Source organism: Oryctolagus cuniculus, chromosome 15, assembly GCF_051225735.1.
Source record: "Oryctolagus cuniculus isolate XC-2025 breed Fujian yellow rabbit chromosome 15, ASM5122573v1, whole genome shotgun sequence".
In the NCBI taxonomy this organism is placed as follows: domain Eukaryota; kingdom Metazoa; phylum Chordata; class Mammalia; order Lagomorpha; family Leporidae; genus Oryctolagus; species Oryctolagus cuniculus.
Genome location: NC_142881.1, coordinates 2,329,071 through 2,341,911, shown reverse-complemented (window position 1 = coordinate 2,341,911; position 12,841 = coordinate 2,329,071).

Genomic DNA, 12,841 nt, shown 5'->3' with positions numbered 1-12,841 from the left:
ATAAGAAAATCAATATTGTTGAGGTGTTACTTGTCTAAAAACTGATCTAAAATTTTAAAAGTTACAATAAAAATGTTAGCCAGCTTTTAGAGAAATTGCTGAGGTTAAACTTTTGTTGTATATGGAAATACAAAGAACCTAGAAGAGCCAACCAGCCTTAGAAAAGAACAAAGCTGGAAGATTTTAGCAGCTGTGTTCACAGCAACCAAAAACTATAGACAACCTGAATAACACCGGATGTAAGAATGGTGTATTCATACCGTGTGTGTGTGTACCACAGCACCAGTGTGTGGGATATTTATCCCATGAAGTACTACTCAGCAAGAAGTCATGAACTCTGCACGGAGGCGACGATGTGGAAGAAGCTCATAGACGTTAGTGAAGACACTGAACACAAGAATGCCGACTCTCATCGTTCCCTTCTTCTCATCTTGGTGGTGGTGGTGAGAACCGTGTCAGGAGGGTGACCTCAGGGTGGGTGAAGTGGGTGAAACAAGGAAGAAGCATGAGGGAGCTTTCTGAGATGATGGAAAATCTATTGGTCATGTAGAAAAGTGAATGCGCCTATTGTCTGTCCAGCACGTACAGTTAAGACTTGTGCATTTCAGCAAAGTAAATTTTACGTCAAAATTTTACGTCCTGGTGGCAGGAGTAGGCAGTGTAGGTAAGACAGGATGGCAGAGTGCCGATGGTTGCTGAAGCCAACAACAGGTGCGTGGAGCTCATTCAGTTCTCTTTGTATACGTTGAAATTCCCCATAATAACAGATGATTTTAAATTTAGCCTATAAGAAATAATGCAATGTAGAGCATTTGAGTCAGGTCAAAGTTTAATGGAAACCTGAAACAACAGGTTTTCAGGAAAATACCTTGACTTGTTTCCAGAGTCACTGTTTCGTACCTGGTGAGCTAAGCCCCAGTGTCTGTGGGCTTCTCCCCGTAGCGGTGTCCCTCGCTTGCTTGGTGAATGACAGCTCGGTGCCCACATCCGTTGCGAGGAATATCTACACTGAGACAGTATCTGGAGACTATTTGGTGGGTAATGGAGCTGTTTCTTGACGTTCACTGTCACTTGATATCTCTCTCGAAGGCAGTGGTTGTGCCTTGCCAGTATCTGGTAAGAGCTGGGGCAGACGTCCGGGTGTCGAGTAAGGTGTGAGCAGATTCTGCGAGAGCCGCCCAGCTTCCGGGGTCTTCCAGGCCATTTTAAGGAAAGAAGTTGAAGGATGGAAAATGACGCCAAAAAGGTAAAAAAAAATAATAATCTGCCTAAAAGTGAGCACATCTTTCAGTTCCCCACACCCAGAGATAAATGATGGAGCAAGAAACAGGGGGAGAAATGACAGCTGCATAAACCCCACCATGGTGGTGCTGTTAACTGGGGCTGTTGTAGGGTTGGCTTTATTTTTTTTTAATTTTTTTTTTATTTAAGAAGGAGAGAAAAAGGTCTTCCATCCACTGGTTGATTCTCCAAATGGCCACAACAATGGAGATGGGCCTATCTGAAGCCAGGATCCTGGGGCTTCTTCCCTGTCTCCCACGCAGGTGCAGGGGCCCGAGCACTTGGGCCATCTTCCACTGCTTTCCCAGGTGCATTAGCAGGGAGCTGGATTGGAAGAGGAGCAGCTGAGACACGAACTGACATCCGTATGGGACGCTGGTGCCGTGGGCAGACTCAGCCTACTCAACACAGTGCCAGCCACAGTGTAGGTTTTGATTTTGAGACTTGTGTCTAAGCCTTCTTTGGCTTCATGGTAATAACATAACCTACTTTTTTTTTTTACTTTAATTTGTTTTCCTTTTTTTGTTTTTCCTTTTTTTTTTTCACTTTTTTTTTTACTTTATTTTTAACTCAAAAGACCTTCCTTTGGATTTTTTATGCTGTTTGGAGATTGAACCTTAATGTCAGCGTTGGTGGTAATCATGTCTTATATTCTTATGTTACTGACAGTTTTTGTGTGCAGGTTTTAAAGCATAGGACACACTTCTATATCCGTTCTCCAACTGCTAGTATGAGAATACTTCAGGAAGTTCATGGACAAAAGGAATTGAAAGCTAAGGTTATTGTGGTGCAATGGATTTTTGAGATCTATGCATAGTTTTTGATAACATGCATTTTTTGTGAAAAAGGTCCCATGTGTATCACTTATATTAACTGGCAAGAAATTGTGTGCATTGTATATCCAGTGATCACCCCAGGAGATCATGGGGAGAGAAAGGGAACCATGAAGAACAGCCAGGAAAACAAGCAAGGTTTGAAAAATGTGAGAGCGGCCTGGAGCCGCTGCCCGCCTCGGCCAGCTGTGCTGGCGCGGTGTGGCAGGCCTCCTCGCCGGACCTGGTAGAGAACGCTGCTCTGGCCTCAAGCAGAGGGACCCGAAAGAAGGCCATGACCCACAGGGTGGTCCACGGATGGTGGCCGAGTGCCGTGACATGCACAGAGCCTGTGCCTTCAGGAAGGATCTGCCACGCCAGGCAGCAGCGTTCCGGCATGCACTCAGCCATGTGTGACATGTGGACAAGGTGACTCGGCTGGGAGGTCAGCGTCTCCCTGCACCTGCTCAGCTGCCACCAGGGCCAACGGCCTGGCCAGAGGGCGCGGCTGTGGTTCCCGTGTGAGCTCACACCCGCGGCTCTGCTGGGGAGGAAGCTGGGGCCTGCCGGGCAGGCACTGGGGTCACGGTGTCCACCCTTTCTACAGCACGCGCCGGGCCCCAGACTGAGGACACAGGCTACACAGGGATCTCCGCAAAGCCCATGGGGATGTGTGGAGAAGAAGCCGTGTGTCGGGGGTCTCGTTTTTGGCACCAAAGTAAGCTGGACTCCCGTGCCTTCCACCTTGGTGAAGTCCTGCCCGGGGAGCCGGTGTTTCGGGGGGCTCAGCGACGGCCAAGTCCTGGGCAGCGGCCGCTGCTGGTTCAGCTTCTGGATTTCCAGCACTCCGTCTTTGCAGAAATGCAGGCTGTTGTAATTATTTTTAAGACAGATCAAACTTATTTCAGGAAAGAATTAGCTCCAGAGTAGGCCTCCGTCCCCTGGGGAACCCCGGCCTCGGCTCCTCCTCCGCAGAACTGCCTTTTATTATTTTTGCCACGATTCCCACTGTTTCTCTTTATTAATGCAACACAGAACTTTCCTCAAGGAAGGCAAGAGGGCCTGAAGCCTGTTTCAACTCTAGTGCTGACTTACTCTTTCAAACATGCAGAGTCACCCCAGTGTGCCGGCAGACCTGCCACTGCCGTGTGGGAGATGCTTCCCACTGCAGGAAGGCGTGGCCCACCCACCCCCGGCCCTTGGGGGAGGGGCAGCATGCGCACCTGCAAGACAGGATGCTCTGGGGTTCTCATGAAGAGGCGGTCTGGGGGTGACCACGCCCTGAGCGCTGGAAGGTGCCCACACAGAACACCCCCAAGGCCAAGCCACGGAGGGTTGAGTTGAGTGACAGGACAAGCAGGCGAGAAGCTACCTGGCGAGGTCCTGCCCCGAGGCTGCAGAGGCGACGAGAGAGGGTTTTCCTCCAGACACCGAGGACGGGGCCAGCAGGTGGGGAGAGGCAGGGCGGATGGACGGAAGCCTGCAGCTGCGGCTTGTCATGGTGGACAGGGAAGGGGGCCGCTCATGACCATGACATGTGACCCACAGTTCAGGGGCGACTAGAGTCCAGACAAGACCTGGCCCTGTGAACTCACACCCCAAACACTATCTGTACACCAGAGCCAAGTTAAGCTGCCATCTGCAGTGCCAGCATCCCATGTGGGTGCTGGTCTGGGTCTCAGCTGCTCCACTTCCTATCCAGCTCCCTGCTGTGGCCTGGGAGGGCAGTGGAGGACGCCTCTGGCACTGGGGCACCTGCACCCACGTGGGAGACCCAGAAGAAGCTCTTGGCTTCGGCCTGGCCCAGCCCTCCCCATTGCAGCCATTTGGGGAATGAACCAGTAGATGGGAGATTTCTCCCTTTCTCTCTGGAAGTCTGACTTTAAAATAAGTCTTTTTAAAAAAGATCCACACACCTGTGTTCAGAGCAGCCCAATTCACCAGAGCCAAGAGGAGGAATCGACAGGAAACGCCGTGGATGGATTCCAGAAAGAAAAACGTGGTCTGTGCAAGGAGCATCAGCCTGAAGGAGGGGGTCCTGGTGCAGCCTCACAGGCGTGAAGGCAGCAGAAGCCCCGCAGCCCCCAGACACCACGTGACTGAAGCCCCCCAGCCCCCAGACACCACGTGACTGAAGCCCCCCAGCCCCTAGGCACCACGACTGAAGCCCTTCAGCCCCCAGACACCACGTGACTGAAGCCCCCCAGCCCCCAGACACCACATGGCTGAAGCCCACCAGCCCCCAGACACCACGTGACTGAAGCCCCCCAGCCCCCAGACACCACGTGACTGAAGCCCCCCAGCCCCCAGACACCACATGGCTGAAGCCCACCAGCCCCCAGACACCACGTGACTGAAGCCCCCCAGCCCCCAGACACCACGTGACTGAAGCCCCCCAGCCCCCAGACACCACATGGCTGAAGCCCACCAGCCCCCAGACACCACGTGACTGAAGCCCCCCAGCCCCCAGACACCACGTGACTGAAGCCCACCAGCCCCCAGGCACCACGTGACTGAAGCCCCCCAGCCCCCAGGCACCACGTGACTGAAGCCCCCCAGCCCCCAGACACCACGTGACTGAAGCCCCCCAGCCCCCAGACACCACGTGACTGAAGCCTCCCAGCCCCCAGACACCACGTGACTGAAGCCCCCCAGCCCCTAGGCACCACGACTGAAGCCCTTCAGCCCCCAGACACCACGTGACTGAAGCCCCCCAGCCCCCAGACACCACGTGACTGAAGCCCCCCAGCCCCCAGACACCACGTGGCTGAAGCCCTCCAGCCCCCAGACACCACATGGCTGAAGCCCACCAGCCCCCAGACACCACGTGACTAAAGCCCTCCAGCCCCCAGACACCACGTGACTGAAGCCCCCCAGCCCCTAGGCACCACGACTGAAGCCCCCCAGCCCCCAGACACCACGTGACTGAAGCCCCCCAACCCCCAGACACCACGTGACTGAAGCCCCCCAGCCCCCAGACACCACGTGACTGAAGCCCCCCAGCCCCCAGACACCACGTGACTGAAGCCCCCCAGCCCCCAGACACCATGTGGCTGAAGCCCTCCAGCCCCCAGACACCACGTGACTGAAGCCCCCCAGCCCCCAGACACCACGTGACTGAAGCCCTCCAGGCCCCAGACACCACGTGACTGAAGCCCCCCAGCCCCCAGACACCACGTGGCTGAAGCCCTCCAGGCCCCAGACACCACGTGGCTGAAGCCCACCAGCCCCCAGACACCACGTGACTGAAGCCCCCCAGCCCTCAGACATCACGTGACTGAAGCCCTCCAGGCCCCAGACACCACGTGACTGAAGCCCCCCAGCCCCCAGACACCATGTGGCTGAAGCCCTCCAGCCCCCAAACACCACGTGGCTGAAGCCCCCCAGCCCCCAGACACCACGTGGCTGCACCCTCGGGCTGCTCCCGGTCCGGGGAGGCTGGGAGTGGGCAGTCACTTTGCTGGGGACAGAGTTTCTGAGAAGAGGAAATAGTGCTGCACATGTCCTCGAGGCCCGAGAACTGGACACTTAAAATGGGTGAGTTTCATGTGGACTTTGCCACAGTGCTTTTTAAACGTTTTTTGAAAATATAAGTTTTTTGGGGGGGGGGGCAGGCAGAGTGGACGTTGAGAGAGAGACAGAGAGAAAGGTCTTCCTTTTCCGTTGGTTCACTCGCCAGTGTCCTCCGCGGCCGGCGCACTGCAGCCAGCGCACCGCGCTGATCCGAAGCCAGGAGCCAGGTGCTTCTCCTGGTCTCCCATGGGGTGCAGGGCCCAAGCACTTGGGCCATCCTCCACTGCACTCCCGGGCCACAGCAGAGAGCTGGCCTGGAAGAGGGGCAACCGGGACAGAATCCGGCGCCCCCACCGGGACTAGAAAGAACCCAGTATGCCAATGCTGCAGGTGGAGGATTAGCCTAGTGAGCTGCGGCGCCGGCCAAAAATATAACTTTCTTAAACATGTACTTCATTTATTTGAAAGGCCAAGTTACAGAGACAGAGAGGGAGAGTTAGGTCTTCCATCCGCTAGGTCACTCCCCAGATGGCTGCAGCAGCCCAGGCTGAAGCCAGGAGCTTCATCCAGGTCTCCCATGCAGGTGCAGGGGCCCAAGCTTTTGGGCCATCTTCTACCGCTTTCCCAGGCCACAGCAGAGAGCTGGATCGGAAGAGGAGTGTTTGTATTGCCGGTTAGTTGACACTCATGGTAACAATATGCCACCAAGGCTGCATTCTGTGGTTTGCGGGTGCTGGGCTGGGTCTCACCCTTTCTCTTCACAAATGAGCTGCCAGAGACATTCCTGCTCAAGTCTGGCTGTGTGTGTCTTTCCTGGGCATAGACGTGGAAGTGTGCATTTACCCTGTGGGCACTCGGTTTTGCCAAGTAATTGTGCCTCCCAAACACCCACCACGGCATAGGCCGCCCGGCGCGGTGAGAGCGCTCACAGTTGTGGTTCTCGGTGTTAATCCCGCGGCCAGGAGTGCGGCCGCCTGGCGCCGTATTTGCATTTCTGTGTGACTGCTGGTGCTGCACGTCGTCCGCGCACTCCCTGGCTGTGTGTCCTTGTTCGGCATCACTCATTGTCCCGTCGAGTTGCGGGATTCCCGTGCACATTCCAGAAACGATCCGTGTGCCAGTTATAATGCACACGTAGTTCTTCCCTAACGTTGGTTTTTATGAACATATTTGTAAAAATTCTTGTCTGCATGGATTGCAAAAACGTGTCGCCCAGATCACATCTGTGGCTTCGCGCCTTTCCCGTGGGCTTCCTGGCGGGCCGCCTGTGTGTTGGGGGTTTTCTGCCCCTCTGGCGTGCCTCTTGGGTTCCCCAGCGGTGAGTGTTCTTTGAAGCTGCCAGATTCATGCCACGGTTTGAGTAGCTGCGGAACATTTGCAAGGAAGTTCAAGAGGCTGAGCTGTCTGGAGCAGCCTCGAGCTGCCGACGGCGAGCCTGGCCCACGGCCTCCACCGTGGCAGCCTCCACCGTAGTGCTGCCACGGTCAGGGAGCGCCAGTGCTGTCTTTCGTGTCTTCTGACTTTTGGTGCTGGTGTAATTTTGGAATTCAAAAGATTTGCAAACAGGGCACAGAGAGTTCCCAAGTGCCTTCACCCAGCTTGATCCCCTAATCCCAGCGTCTTAGGCAACCATTTTACAGTTGTCAAAACTAAGGAAGTAACAACAGGTGCGATAGAGGTAGCCAAGCTTTGGCCTCTCTCCGGATTCTGCCGGTTTTTGCCCTGATGTTGGGTTTTCTGTTCTGCATCCAACCCCAGGCACCTCCTGCAGCCACGACAGCTTCTCAGCCTTCCCTCCTCTCCGCGACCGTGACTCAATTTTTTTTATTTGACAGGCAGAGTTAGACAGTGAGAGAGAGACAGAGAGAGGGGTCTTCCTTCCATTGGTTCACCCCACAAATGGCCACTACGGCCAGCGCACCGCGCTGACCCGACGGCAGGAGCCAGGTACTTGTCCTGGTCTCCCATGGGGTGCAGGGCCCAAGCACTTGGGCCATCCTCCACTGCACTCCCTGGCCACAGCAGAGAGCTGGCCTGGAAGAGGGGCAACCGGGACAAGAACTCGGAGCCCATATGGGAGCCGGCCTTGCAGGCAAAGGATTAACCAAGTGAGCCACGGCACTGGCCCCCCTTGACTCAATTTTTTTTTTTTTGAAAGGCAGAGTGGACAGTGAGAGAGAGACAGAGAGAGGGGTCTTCCTTCCATTGGTTCACCCCCCAAATGGCCGCTATGGCCGGCGCTGCGCTGATCCGAAGCCAGGAGCCAGGTGCCTCTCCTGGTCTCCCATGTGGGTGCAGGGCCCAAGGACTTAGGCCATCCTCCACTGCTTTCCCTGGCCACAGCAGAGAGCTGGACAGGAAGAGGGGCAACCAGGACAAGAACTCAGCGCCCATATGGGAGCCGGCCCTGCAGGCAGAGGATTAACCAAGTGAGCCACGGCCCCCCTTGACTCAATTTTTTTTTTTTTTTGACAGGCAGAGTGGACAGTGAGAGAGAGAGACAGAGAGAAAGGTCTTCCTTTACCATTGGTTCACCCTCCAATGGCCGCCGCGGCCGGTGCGCTGCGGCTGGCACACCGCACTGATCCGAAGCCAGGAGCCAGGTACTTATCCTGGTCTCCCATGGGTACAGGGCCCAAGCACTTGGGCCATCCTCCACTGCACTCCCGGGCTACAGCAGAGAGCCTGCCTGGAAGAGGGGCAACCGGGACAGAATCCTGCGCCCCGACCAGGACTAGAACCCGGTGTGCCAGTGCTGCAGGCGGAGGATTAGCCTAGTGAGCCACGGGGCCGGCCTCAATTTTTAATATGTCCTCACAGCTCACAACCATAAAGAACATCAATGAGTCCTAATATTTATTTTTTTAGGCTACTTGGGATTTTCTCCCAATGTGACCATGTCACGTATGAGGTAATAAAGAACCTCTTCCTCTCCTTTTGATTTTTGTAGACTTGTCTGTTGATTTGAAAGACAGAATTGCAGAGAGAAGGAGAGACAGAGATGTCTTCCACCCACTGGTTCACTCCTCAAATGGCCACAGTGGCCGGTGCCTGGCAGGAGGATGCCAGGAGCCCGGAGCTCCATCCGGGTCTCCCGTGTGGATGACAGGGGCCCCAGCACTTGGGCCGTCTTCCGCTGCTTTCCCAGGCGCATTAGCAGGGAGCCGGGTGGGAGGAGAGCAGAGGATATTTGGGATGTGGTGTTACAAGCAGTGGCTGAACCCACTGCACCCCATCAGCCCCGCTTTTGCTTCTCCGTCTTGTCCTTTTCCATCGCCGGTGCCCAGTGAGAGTAGAGCTACAGAGAGGGAAGAGCGGGCGCTCTCGGGGTCCCCTGGGGGAACGGGGACTAACTCTGCTCACATGTGTCACGGTTGCTCTTCCGGTGTTCAAACAGTCGAGTTCCCGGCCGGGACCCGCGTGGGCGTGGGCGTGGGCGTGTTGCTGGCTCTGACTCACCGATGGATTTTCCTGTCTATAGAAAGATACCGGCCCGTCACTGTCTCGTCCTCTCCAGTTCTCAGCTCAGCTGGCTTCCTCAGACGAGCGAGCACCGTGGCCTCTTCCCGTCTGCCCGGTAAGGCTGCTTTAATTTGTGCCTCAACCGTTCGGTGGAACTGACCGGGGAAGCCCGCCGAGCCTCGTCTGTCTTTGTGGGAAAGGGTTAAACTTTGGTTGATTTTTTTTTTTTTTTTTTGACAGGCAGAGTGGACAGTGAGAGAGAGAGAGAGAGAGAAAGGTCTTCCTTTGCCGTTGGTTCACCCTCCAATGGCCGGCGCACCACGCCTATCTGAAGGCAGGAGCCAGGAGCTAGGTGCTCCTCCTGGTCTCCCATGGGGTGCAGGGCCCAAGCACTTGGGCCATCCTCCACTGCCCTCCCGGGCCACAGCAGAGAGCTGGCCTGCAAGAGGGGCAACCGGGACAGAATCCAGCGCCCTGACCGGGACTAGAACCCGCTATGCCGGCGCCGCAGGCAGAGGATTAGCCTAGTGAGCCACGGGGCCAGCCTTGGGTGAAATTTTTAAAACTGGTAGAGGTAGAAAAGCTGTTCCCGTTTTCTGTTCTTGTCAGCGATAAAGTTTTGCCCTTCCAGGATCTCACCCACATCCTGTGAGTTGCTGAGTTTGCGGTAAAGTGGGGCTCACGTGTGATCCCTTAGTGTCACCAGACGCGTACTGTCCCTGCTTCTCATTCCTAGCGTTCAGTTGGCTCTACTGTTAGTACTAGTTAGTATTACTAGTGGTAAGTAATGCTGCTGTTAGCATTTTGTGTCTCCTTTTAATCTGTGAATTTCTGTCGGGATCAGTCGTGGTGGATGTGTAATTTTCAGTTACTGTGCGACAAAGGATTCCAAAATTCGTGGCTCCCAACAACAGTCATTTATTCCTTCTCTCTTCCGTTGTGGGCGTCTCTCTGGCTGGTTCCCCTGTGTGACTGCGTTGAGCCTGGGAGTCCCTGGGGCCAGGGCGGAGTTGGCTCACTCGTGGGTCCAGCCCTTGTCATTGGCTGCTGACCAGGGCACCCACGTCCCCCGTCATGTGGCTTCTCATCCCGCTGTGGATTAGACGCAGTCTCTCTCATGGGGGTCTCAGGTCAGTGTCCAGGAGTGCCAGGCAGGAGTCCCGGGGCCAGCCAAGACCTTGGCCCCAGATACCCCAGCGTCACTTCTGCTGCTCGCTGTCGGCCAGGAAGAGTCCAGCCCGCATTAGGCGCAGCTGGGAAGCAGGGAGACGTGTTTCCCTCATTGCGGCCTTCTGTGGAGGGAGACCTCGCTTCCGGCAGCCATGTCCACGTTCCATGACCTGGCCGTGAGCTGTTGATCTCCCGCGTGTACCGCATTGCTCCCATCCCAGAGAAAAGTCACACTCCAACTAACAGCAGGCTCAGTGTCCAGGCGCCACGGCCAGCATCGGGTCCTCCTGGCCATGGCTCCTCCTTGTCCAGGCCATCTGGGAACTCACATGCTGGGGTACCTCACAGCCAGGCCCATCCAAGAGCGGGGAGCACGAGGCACCTGGACCTTACTGCTGCTTACCGACTCCAGGCCCCCGGATCGGGGGGTCTCCGAGCCCATCGCTCTCCGTCGCCTGGTTCTGCTCTCGGGGTCCTTCCTTGTCCATCAGAAGGGGCCCCTGTTTGCAGATGAGTGACTCTCTCTGTTTCCAGCCCACAGCAAGTTGCAGAAGCGTCTGCCAGTCTTGAGTGGGATCAGCCGCTTTCCGTCCAAGCTGGTGGTGCTCTTATTAATGTGTTTCTCTTAAAAATGCCAGGGGTCAGTCTCCTATGAAGCATACTGGGGTTTCCTCTCCGTCCCCAGAGTCACATCCATAACCCCTCCAAGGCCCCTCTCCGGTCCTCCGGAAGGCCTGTTTCTGTACCTTCTTCACATGGGGGCTTCAGGGCTGTGGCCCGGGTTGAGGTGAGGTCCCAGGCTGGCACAGCTTCACCCTGCCACGTCTGTCCTTGGTCAAGCTGCATCACAGTGCGGTGCAGCCAGCCTCCAGACACAGGAGGGGTCCCCGTGGCGGCCAGGGCTAAGTCACGCCATGGGAGAGCAGGGCAGGAGTGCTGGTGGCCAGCTCTTGGACAGGCTGCACCCAACAGCTGAACTTTCTGGGTCTTTCTGGGCCTGGCAGAGCCGCGTGCCCTCCTCTCTCGTCCCCGCTGCTTCCTCTGCTGCACCCTCAAGGGACGTCACTTGCAGGGGCACCTTCGCCTTGCACGGAGCAAACATCTCCAGGGGCCTGCAGGAGCCTTTCCGCCGTGACCACGGCTCAGGCTGTTTGAGGAACAGCCGGCTGGGGGTCGTTGGTCCCTCTCAGGATGGGCCTTGGCCGGGGCTGAGGCAGGGCCTGGTTCTAGCCTGAGCTGCCAGGTGCTAAGGCAGCCTGCATTGTTCCTCTCAAATGCCAGCAAAGCAGGCGACAGGGCCTGGGTGGCCAGATGTGCCCCCTGCTGCCAGGCCGGATCCCGCTGGCAGGAGAGCAGGTTGAGCGAGGGCCTTGTGGGCCGCAGGGCGGGGGTGCAGCCGGGACGTTCCGGGCTCACTGGGCAGAGCCTTCCCTCTGAGACTGCGGGGGCAGAGGGCGGGATGTGTCTGGCAGGGCCAGGCCATCAGCAGGACATGGGTTGGCGGGAGAGGCACAGGCGCAGTGCGTGGTGCTGGGGTGGGCCACGCACCAACCTGTGCGTTCCAGCCAACAGAAGCCTTGTCACAGGTAGTGGTTTTGGGGCTCCTCCAGCCGCCCAGGCAGCTTGGGGTGGGTGCCCTGGAGCCTGTGCCTGTGGGGGGCTCCGAGGGCGGCTCGGCCACAGGGACTCAAAGTCTCCACCTGGGTGGGCTCCCAGACCGGGGCGGGAGGGGAAGCAGCTGTGACGTAGAGTGTGTGGGGCACAGGGTGCATTGGGGGCAGGGCACCGCAGCCCATGCTGTGCCACGCCAGGAAGCCGGGGGCGCCCCGTCCGTGGGCAGACCCCAGCCTCTCACCGGCACCCCAGTGGCACGGCGGAGTGCAGGGCACTGAGCGTCTCCTTAGGCGTTCAGGGCTGGGGGGGGCAGTGAACACCTGCTCCCCTCCCCTCCCCCATTTGTTCCGGAGCCTTCCGCGCCAGGACAGATGCTGCGCTGGGCCTGTCTTCAATTTGGTCGCAGGCACTTTCCAATAAGTGCACGAAGCGCTCGGGGCGGAGGAGAAGCACTAGAGAAATCAATACTTGCTCGTCAGCCTGGCCGCGGCCGGGCCCACCTGGGCGCTCTCCCAGGCTGCTCTGTTGGTTTAGTGTTTCCCCGCGGACGGCCGACCGGCTCTGTCTCAATAATGATCAATATCACTTTATCAATGTAGCACGGTTAACAGTGTCTCCGCCGCCTGTGGTCCCGGCTCGCAAAGTGCTTTCAGACGAGCGATTTATGGTCCAAGGTCGCGTATTCCCCTCCTTCCCTCCCTCTCTGGCGGGGTCCCCAGGCAGGAGACCCCAGGACCCTCTTCAGAAGGGCCTGGGGGAAATTCTGGCCTGAGCCGCTCCCTGGGATTGGCCGGATTTGCTGGTGCTGGGCCTCCTGGCGGCGGCTCTCGGGCTCACTTTGGGGCAGGGTGAGGCTCCCGGGAGCCAAGAGAAGCCACAGTGACTCCTGTGCACGTGGAAGCCACGGGCCTCTGTACGCATGGGCCACAGCCACAGCTCCTGTCTCGATGTCGTCCGTCTCACGGGAGGGGACCGCCCAAGGGGTAGGC